Source organism: Ambystoma mexicanum, chromosome 1p (genome assembly GCF_040938575.1).
Source record: "Ambystoma mexicanum isolate Mex_15411 chromosome 1p, UKY_AmexF1_1, whole genome shotgun sequence".
Classification (NCBI taxonomy): Eukaryota; Metazoa; Chordata; class Amphibia; order Caudata; family Ambystomatidae; genus Ambystoma; species Ambystoma mexicanum.
The window spans coordinates 61,527,559-61,538,449 of record NC_090921.1 but is presented as its reverse complement, the minus strand read 5'-3'; positions in this window follow the sequence as shown (position 1 = coordinate 61,538,449).

The window sequence follows — 10,891 nt, the reverse complement described above, 5'->3', positions numbered from 1 at the left end:
TTGTTTACAGATGAGGACTCAGATGAAGATGTGATGTTTAGCATCAGTCTCACATATTAAATTGAAGATTGAGAACAGGGAGATTCCCCAGAAAATGTCATTTGTGAGGAAAGTACCATCCTTTCTTTAAGAAGATTTGGCACACATACCAATCTCACTTTGGACCAGCAGTCCATATGATGTTGGTCTATTAAAATGAGTAGGAGCAGTCAAAATTAAACTGAAGAAGGGAGCCATTTTACCACGAGTAAAACAGTATCCCATGTCAAAGGAAGCTGATGATGGCATCTGTAAAAATATCACTGCCTTAGTGTGACAGGGAATATTTGTGCCTTCATGGCAATGCAACACGGTGGTGTACCCGATTAAAAAGACAGCAGGCGGTTGTGGAGATTTATGCAGGAATTATTCCCCCCGAATAATATTGTTGAGGCAGGGTTTCCATTGTTGTCAAATCCAGCCACAATATTACGTATTATACCATATACAGCAACGTACTTTACTTCACCTATCGCAGAATCTGATTGCAACATTCCTGTCTACCCCAAGGGTACAGTGAAATCACCCTCGGTCTTCAACAGGGTGCTACAGATGGACTTAGGAAACTTGGCAGTGCGGTCATCCAATATGCAGATGACATCTTAGTCTGCAGCACCACAGAGAAAAAGTGCAGGAAAAAAACTCAGAGACACTATTGACAGTATTAGCAGAAAAAGGGTGCAAGTGGAGAAAGAGAAACTACAATATTGTCAGCAGGAGGTCATATCCATAGGCTACCTAATATCAAAAGATAGGAGGAAGGTGACTCCTGAAAGAGCAGAAGCAAACACTAAAACACGCAGGCCAAAGACAGTGAAAGAATTGCAGCAATTTCAAGGCCTTCGCAATTATTGTAGGGCATGGCTCTTTGACTATAGCAGACATGTCAGGTGTAAGGAACTAATTGAGGCAACAGTAAAGACAGACAAGTGATCACAGTTCAAGGGTGCTTATTGAACTTAATAACTGGTGAGAAAAACGCCTAATCTAAACTTAAATCTAAGATGGGAGCAAGCTACGCCCATAAATAATAAGGCAGTCCTAGTGGCGTCTTGTCAAAATAAAAAGGGCCTATATAAAAAATCTATTGCCAATCCATACTACTAAGTTACAAAAGGAGTGTGGGATAATGTTCACCAGAAAAGAAAGAAGTGTTCATAAAATGATAAGTCAGGATGGTATGGCTGGGTCTCCCTCCCCATGTTTTTAGCACGGGACAAGGTGGATTTCTGTGCACAGCACACTCCTGGGCCTCTCAGCACGAGATTCACAATTCCAGTTCAATAATACCAGAACCTTCAGGGGCCAAGTCTCTTTTCTACAAAGTCTGTTGCCTTAGAAGGGCTGATGGATCAAAACAATAAACAAAAGTTCCATCTTGCACCTTGGGTGATGGCTCTTCGCCACTCAGATCTCTCTCTGTCGAACTCAGTTCCTCCTTGCAACTTGGGCCTCCTTCCGTCGGGTTCACTACGGACTTTCAAATGCAGCTTGCAACATTCAAGAGTCTTAATGTCTTTTTAAACAACTTCCTACTGCGGACATCCCTCGGCCGGGTTCACTCTTGTTGCACAATGTTCTCGGGTGTATTACTCTTTACCCCAACTCGCAGGCATCCCTGTGCCGGGTTCACGTTTGCCAAATGCACAATTCACTTTGCTTTATCAAAATGCGGGCTTCATTCTCACTAGCATTACCCTTGGCATCCCTCCGTCAGGTTCACATAGCCATTTTTGATACAGTTAGCTTTTCCACTGGCATCCCTCTGTCTGGCTCACATAGCCAGATTAACACAGTTCATGATTTGCACATCTCATCTGAAAGCCGAGTACCTTTTTCCTAGCTTTCTTTTGGTATTCCACGATCAGGTTCACACTTTTTTTTTTATATAATATATTCTCTTCAGAAAGTGGAGGGGTTTTCTTCCCCTAGCTTTCTCTAGGCAATAGGTCAGAGACTTTTGAGTGTACAAGGGATTTGACGTGACCCTTGTAGGACCACTCCGGCACCTCACACCACCCTTTCCTAGGGCCCTTACTTAGGGCCTTGTGGTACTTGCAGTTTCACTACACAAGGACCAGCGAGAGTTCTACGACTGGGCACTGCTACAGTGCCTGACCACCCTCCAGCTAGCCCTTCGCTCCACTTGTCAGCTATGTTTCCCGGTCTTGTAATTCCCTTTTTCAAAGGCTTTGCGTGTCTGAGTTGAAAAGGGCAAGGGCAATTCCCACTTTGTTTTCCCTCCTGGTCTCGACGCCTTTCTCCTCTGTTTGAACTGCCAGTTCGTTGTAGCTGTTTACTTGTGCCATTGCCTTTGCTCATAGTGTGCTTTCGTCCTTCGCCTTTTATCCCTGCAGTGAAGAGAAAGGGCCGTCAGGTGTATGCAGTTGTTATCATCAATTGCCTGACTTCGACTACCCCTTGTTTTGGAACAAGTCAGGTAAATGGCTTTAGTTTTAGTCCATTGTCTGCAACTTTGTGAGCAAGTGTTTGTGTCGGAAAAGGCGGGTGGTAGAGTTTCCAAGTATCCTACGGGGTAGGATGAGAAAAGGTGTTATATGGAATCATAGCCCTCGTACTAGGGGGTGTTTTAAAACTCGGAAGGGTGAGTTTGGCAGGGTTTGTGAAACAAACGGGAATGACCGGGATTAGTATCATGAAATGAACAGGGGGGATTGTGTGAATGGTAGTGTTTTGTCAAAGCAGACTGGGAGTTTGGAAAATAAGGAGAGGGATGAGAAGAAGAATAACTAGGAGTGTTCGGGGAGGAAACAGAAAAACAGGGATTCTGGGAGATGTGGTTTCCAAGTGCAACAGGGTTTGGGCTCCTAGGGGAATTACCAGATATGGAGGGGTCTTAGATTTGGGTAAGGGATTGTGGGAGTTGTAGTTCTTATCCAGATGAAGACAATAAAAGGTATTGTTGTGGATGAATGGGTTTTGAGTGATAACCTATAGCGACTGAGGGGATGTTGGACAGGGATATACTGGAACAGGGAAAATACTGCGTCTCACCCACAGGCATTCCTCCTGCACTCTCCCAGGGTCCCCTTTCCAGGTGATCCTCCCTCGCTTGTCCAACCCCAGTGTTGGGATCCAAAAGTGATGGCCCTCCCCTGACCACCCGAGTCGGGGATCCCCGGGAATAGTATAGGAGAACCACCTCAGGTTTCTCACACAGGCCACACTTAAATGGACTGGAAGAAGCACAGAAAAGTTATTTATTATTGCAGCTTAATCTTAACATCCCTTTAACAAAGGGTTTTCACTGAATTTATATGGTTTTTTATTAGTCACAATATTTCATAAGGTTACAACACTGTATGGAAATTATTAATAATTCCTCTTTTAACATACATGAAAGTACAATAAACATCCATTACATTAAAAACATATTCTACCCACTATGCAGCAGTTTCAAATACCGCAGACATACCTGGAAGCATGTGGCAGCAACCCAACCCAAAACACAGGGTACAACACAATTCTCCTGTTTCCATTTCACAGAAACAATATACATACACCAACATTGCAAACAATTAATACAACCCAAACATACATTTACACACACACTTGTAGGTCACCAAATGTTAAAAATATTTGTTTGTTTACACATTAGATAATATTATGGATTATACCAAATCATAAATATAACTGTAGACCTTATGTAAGCAATGCAGTTGAACATCTCTTAGGAACTGAAGCACAAGAACACAGCACAAGAAAACTTAAACTAAAAGTAAATAACAGCTTCCATTTTATTGTAGATGTTTTCCATAGGAACTACATGCATATATAAAAACATTTTAACAACTAAAATTCCTTGTTACATATTTCTATGGCAATGGCAAGCACACTTGAATGGCTGGAGGTGGGCTTCCCTAAAGATGATATAAACAATAAACGATGTATTAATGGTAAGTACACACATGCATTTTAAAATACACTAAAATAATGCAAGTTGACAATCAGTTATTAAACTACATTTTTCTGATATATTTTATTTTTCGCAAAGTGCAAGAAGGAAACAGCCAGGACAATAATCAAGAGGAAGCATTTGTAAATACCATTGAGGGAGAAATGGATTGCATTGAAAGCTAAATTAATAAATTGCTTACATAAATATCTGATTTAAAAAATCAAGTTGCTGAAAACATCTAATTATGTAAAGAATCATATAATCCATAATATTGATGTTCTTGAGCAATCACCCCAATCATTGCCAGAACATTATAATAAACGTTTTGATGACATTTTTCTATCACAATTTGTCCCAATCTTAAGAATATACAACCTCCAAACTCCCCTATTTATTTTTCCCACTCTGATTCCACATCCCTCGTTTAAAATAAATAATTATAAATGTAATCCGTATATGTTAGTTCCACAAATGTTTTTCTTTGTAAATATATAATGTAAATACAAAAATATAATGTTGCAATCTTTCTAAAAATGTTTTTAAAATGCCATTTTGACATCACAGGTCTACAATAATGTTTGTGTCTGCATATTTACATACCAGTGATGCAGTACAGATGTTTTGGTGTCTGCAAAGGTACCGCTGAGTCCGCGGAGCAAACTATGCACTTCTAATTTGTTCACAAACATCATTTGTCCAGATGCAGGTGCCATACAGCATACACACTATATCATAGGACATGTGGTACGAAGTAGTTTGCAAATGTCGTTGCATGGCAGCAGACGCCCCCGGACGTCATCATGCCACTGCACCTGTGCAGCATAATGATGTCTTCACGACTGGTGTTTGTGCTTCGTGGACATCTTTAAATGGAATATTCACCCACTCTAGGGACTTTATAATTCCAACTCCACATCTCATAGCACCATTTCCAGTGTTTCTATAGAGCTTTTATTTACTTTTTCCTGTACCGGAGGTCCGCGATCTTGCAACGTTACCACGGATGTCCCAGGACATAGTCATGTGACCACACCCATGCGCACTGATGATGCGTCAGTGAACCCTGATTGTGCTTCGCAGACTTTAAATTCAATTTGAAGCCATTGGTAAGTCAAGTTAAAGTTAAAGCTCTGCCCTTCCACAGCTCCCAGTACCATTCTTACTTCATTTCTAAACTTTTCAGTTTTAAAGGCCTTATTTGGGTGCCGATGTCTGCAGACAGACAGAGCAGTAGCACGCAGACAGTTCATCCAAGGAGAGCCACCCACCTCTTTCAGTCATTCTGTAACTTGGCAGAGCTTCAGAGGAGAACTTTCTCTGTCAGGAGCAGAGAACTTGCTGTTTTATCCACAATGACATCTGCAATTGCCATCCCTCCTGCCCAGGGGCCACCATCACAATTAACACCACCTGGAGGACCTAGAAAGGGGAAGAGAGGTGCTGAAGCAGATGACATGCAGGTGGAAGATGATGGAGTGGAGGAAGTGCCTACTACATCGGGTAGGCAAAAGGAGCTGTGGGTGTGGAGGGTTTTCACAAATGTGGGAGGGGTGCCAAAGGCATGGGCTGCCCATGTGTGCTGCACAATTGACTCAGTCATGGCCAAAAGGGTAAGTACTCCTTTGGCACTACCGCTATGCACCGCCACATCTGCACCTTGCACCCGGCTGCCCAGAGAAATGAGATTCCTTACTTGAGGAGTAGGATAACTTTGCCAATACACCCTCTTTGACCACTCTCTTCACCATTAGGGACACCGCTGTGGGGCAGAGGATTCCTCCTGCCGCCGTCTTACAGGTCATACAGGACGCTGTTGACCCGTACCTTTTGCGGTCAACAATACTTTGTATGCGTTGTGACACACTCCTCTGTAGGGGAGAGGGAATCTGAAACACCTTTAAGGCAGCAATGAAGGCGCATGAAAAGGATTGCCCCCTACCTTAGTTTTTTAGCATACGCTACATCTTCCTTTGTCCACCTGTCCCTCCCTTATGGTGGTTGGTGCCCCTTCCCTCATTGCTTTGCTACGCCTCTCTCTCTGCACAAAAAACAAACAAATAAAAAAAGGTTCTATGTAGATCTGCCTTTAATAGGTAAATAAAATGAGAAAGTAAATATTCTTAAAAGGTTCTGTCTACTTTTAGTTTATACACAAAGTCACAAAGTAGTAAGACTCTATAAGAATATCTAACATTATCATTAGCATTACATTTAATGCTCATGGAAATTATAGACAATTTACATAGCAAAGAAAAGAAAAAAGGTGTCAGCAATATATTTCTGTCCCAACCCCTTTACTCTGCCATACAAAATGTTAAAGTGTAAATTGCGTAGATAGTGTTCAACCATTGTTTATGGCCGTCACACTTCCCACTCATAGTACACTATCATGAAAAATGACTCACACCCCTTCCCTGCAATCATATAGTCCGCGGACAGTAAAACTGTCCGTGGACTTCATGGAGAATTAAAGAGGGGTATTTTCTTTTTTTCTTTCTGCAAGAAACCCTTTTTCATTTTATGTAGTATATTTACTAACTGCTGTACGGCATATTCTAATTATTTGTTTTTCATAACATTTACAAAAACTGCTTCGAACCATATTTCGTATTGACTTGTTATGTACTAGAGCTACTGGCAAACACTTTACTGTATATTTTACATCGTTCTTATTCATTTCTTAAAATAAAACGGTTTCAAGGCATTCTGAACGTTGTAAAGAAAAATCTAATTTCCTACATCTGTTAAATGTACTCCATCTCTCTGAAAAATGTTTTCATTGTGAAAAGATGTGATTCCTACATCTTGTTAAAAAGCACATACATCTTTATTAACATTTCATCTGGCTTTTTCAATTTGTGGACAAAACACATTTGTACCTTTTTACATTTGCCTTTGAGTTAGCCTTCTAAACTTATCTTTCATGGCAAACTGCAAGGATATTACAGTAACATACCGTAAAATGTTGCCTCCCCAATGTAATATAATTATATATGGATGTTTGAAATGAACCATTTTCACACTTAAGGGTAAAAATGCCATCCAGTTCAATCCACAAATTACATAACATGACACCTGCACTCTTTCAAGTCCAACATTATATATCTGTGTAACACTCCTTATTGGCTCCTTTCAAACAGACCTACATTCATCCACCAATCACATCTAAAAACTGTACATGTAACCCTGTCAGCTCAGATGAACATTTCAACTCTGAGAGTACATGCCTCCTGTCATTCAGAGCCTCCTGTACAAACAACTAAGATGACACTGTCCCAGATTTCTATTGGCAGATTCAACAATATTCACATAGTAGACATACATGTACATGTATATTTCTATTTTTTAAAGTAATTCTTTTCACCACCTCTTTAAATATATTTACAGGCTCAGCACCACTTACCCTGTAATAATTATCTCAATAAACATATGCTTTAACCACTGAAATGCCATATACTGCCAACATTGTCCACCTGCTGGCATTACGCGCACCCAAATGCATGTACTGCAAACATATTGCACCTGGTCACAACAAGTGCCACTTATCAGTGTTCTGCAAATCTTTAGAAGCACATTTCCTTGCTTGTAAAAAAAAGTTACAAATAGTAGGGCTCCAAATGCACTTATCCTTTTGTTTCCATTTTCCAAAAAATGCTCCTAAAAATAAACCTTTTTGAAAGAACTGCATTTTTCCTTACATATAAAGCTAACATTTTCCAACCTTTTCCTATCACATTCCTCATAGTGCCGCAGTCCCCCACCTCCTCACCTCAATTACCACTTAATAGTACCATACTAGCGTTTAGCAACTGCATTTCATTTCTTTTACAAAAATATTAACATTTAACAAGTAAAAGTAGGCATTACTAAAACACGTCAGCTTTACTTACATATAAACGTACAGTGGCTTAAACCCAGTATTACCAAATTCCATAGAGTGGCACAGTATTACACTTGATAACAATAAGTCCGACTTAAAACTTAAAACAGTGGGTAGAATATTTTCAAGATGCATGTTCCTTACTTCAAAACCACACAGACCTGGTCGAAGTGCCAATATATGTATGCTTGTTTCCCTTTCAATAAATGCATACTAAAAACAGGAAATCCTAAATGCAACAGTGTTCCTTACATAAAAAGGACTAGTGTTTTTCAACCACTGCTATAACAAATCATATACTGAGAATATAGTTAACATACTTCGGTACCACACAGATAACACACCTTTATTCACTCCCTTTTCCAATAACTGCTCCTACCACAATAAATATGAAACTATGCTACTAAACATACTTTCACATTACCACATTCCAACTTTCCTTTCTAATTAGAGAAAAAAAAGAACATTGACAAAAGCAGCTACCAAACAAAGAAAACACTTCATGTGCTACAAAGTAAGTATAATAATATAGTATGTATGTATTTCTAATTCAAATAACATAACTTCTTTATCTATTAGCCTAAAACAGTGGTCTTCAAACTGTGGGGCTGCCCCCTCCCTTGGTGTACTCAAAGAATGGCCATTGGGTGTGCGTGGCTGTTAAAAAATAAAAAAAAAGCACAGTGACTTATATTAGTAAATGGGGCATTCACTAGGGGGGTTAAGCAACATTGTTACTGAAGGGTGATCTCAACAACAATATTTTGATAGTTTAACTGAAGGGTGGTTCAGCATCACAATGTTTGAATACCACTGGCCTACAAAATGATTTTACATTCAACTGTATTGTATTACACTCTTACTCATTCCATTCCAACAGTCACACTATTTCCAATCCAATCTCAATGTTCCTCTATATTCAATTCACCACCAGTCTGCTATTGCTTAACAACACAACTTTCTCTAATACACCTTCTATACCAGTTTAATTTATGTATTCTTCTATTACTCTAGCCTCATCAACTACTCAAATCAAACTAAAAAACGTTCACTCATGGCATTACAAACTACTAACACACATGAGGAACAAGTTACTTACCTGTAACTGTTGATCTCCAGCATGGGTCTGGCATGGTTTCACATGCTCATGAATATTCCCCGTCGTCAGGCTGGGAATCCTTGGTATAGAAAAAATCAGTATCAGTTTAGTTTCTGATCTGTCTTTCTTAGTAGTAACCAATCACTGGTCTCTGGGTCATACTGCCCCCAGCCAATGACTGCCCTCTTCCTAAGCCCGGCCCCTGGCAGCCATGCTCAGATTTGGTAGTACGTAAAGTGGCAGTATGATCAAGTGAAGAGACGCAGAGGGGTAGGCGGGAGGGTTCGGATGTGAATCCATGCCAGGCCCATGCTGGAGAACAACAGTTACAGGTAAGTAACTTGTTCCTTCTCCAGCATGGGGTCTGGCATGGATTCACATGCTCATGAATATAAGAATACATAGCAGTATACACATGCACAACCACGGGAGGTGGCAACAGGCTCAACATTAAGCAATACAAAAAACTCAACATTAAGCATCTCTTACCTCCTCACCAGGCTCACCTTAAGCGAACAGGTTGCGCAGCACTGCTTGGCCGACCCTGGAGTCCGGATCGACGCAGTAGAATCTCGTGAAGGTGTGCGTCGACCTCCACGTTGCAGCCCTGCAGATGTCGAGCAGGGGCACACCAGATAGGAACGCCGTGGTAGCAGCGATCGCTCCAGTCGAGTGGGCTCTCGGACGGCCGGGCAGCGGTCAGTTTGCCAACCGGTGACAGTGCAGGATGCAGCCGGAGAGCCATCTGTAATGGAAGCCTTCGAGAGAGCCTTCCCTTATTTCACAGGTGCAAAGTTTACAAACAGCTGTGATGTCTTCCGAAAACTCTTCGTGCGGTCCACGTAGAACTTCAGCGCTCTAGCTACGTCAGGCGAGTGCAGAGTCCTCTCAGCCGGTGACGAAGGCGACGGGAAGAAAACTGGCAACACCAAGGGTTTATTGAGGTGGAAGTCCGAAGGCACCTTGGGCATGAAGGAGGGGTGCGTCCTCAGCACCAACCTCGTGTCATGAAAAGTCAAGTATGGTGGCTTGCAAGATAGGGCCTGGATCTCTCCCACTCGTCGTGCGGAGGTGATGGCCACAGGAAATGCTGTCTTCCACGACAGAAACTTCAACGGTGCCGAATGCATAGGCTCAAATGGGGCCCCCATGAGCCTGGTCAGCACCACGTTGAGCTCCCACGCCGGGGCCTTCACCGGCGGGAACGATCGGAGTAGTCCCTTCATGAATTCCTTCACCAGTCGATGAGACCACAAGGACGCCCGTCCCGTAGTTCTGGTGTATCGTGAGATGGCTGCCAGATGTATCTTGATGGAAGCGTGAGCTAGTCCAGCCTTGGCCAATGACAGTAGGTACGGCAGTACTTGAGGGGCCGTAATCCGCAGAGGGTTAATCTTCTGTGCACGGCACCAGACAGAGAACCTCTTCCATTTATGTCTGTAGCACTTGAGAGTTGAGGACGCCCTGGCCTTTGCAAGAACCTCTCTGCAGTCGGCTGGGATGTCGTACCCTCCAAACTCTAGTGCTGCAGGAGCCAGGCCTGCAAGTTTAGCGACTCTGGGTTGTGATGAAGAATGGCACCTCCTTCTCTGGAGAGAAGATCCGCGTCCGACGGCAGCTTGACTGGTGTGGACGCTGACAAGTCCAGAAGGTCCGGGAACCAGATCTGTCTCGGCCACGCCAGTGCGACGAGGATCATCCTGCACCGGAACCTCTTGAGCTGTTGATGTGGAGTGACTTCTCCTCCAGGAGCCAAAGGCCTGAAAGTCCGTGCCCGGCGACAGATGAGAGCGGGTACCCCACCACCGGATCGCTTGATGGAACGTCTCATTGAGTGGGATCACCAGATAAATGCAGGAGGACATCATCCCGAGGCGGGACTTGATAGATCTTACCCTGGCCATGTCCGTGGCCAGCAGACGCTGCACCTTGCCCAGGATGGTCCTGGTCCTTT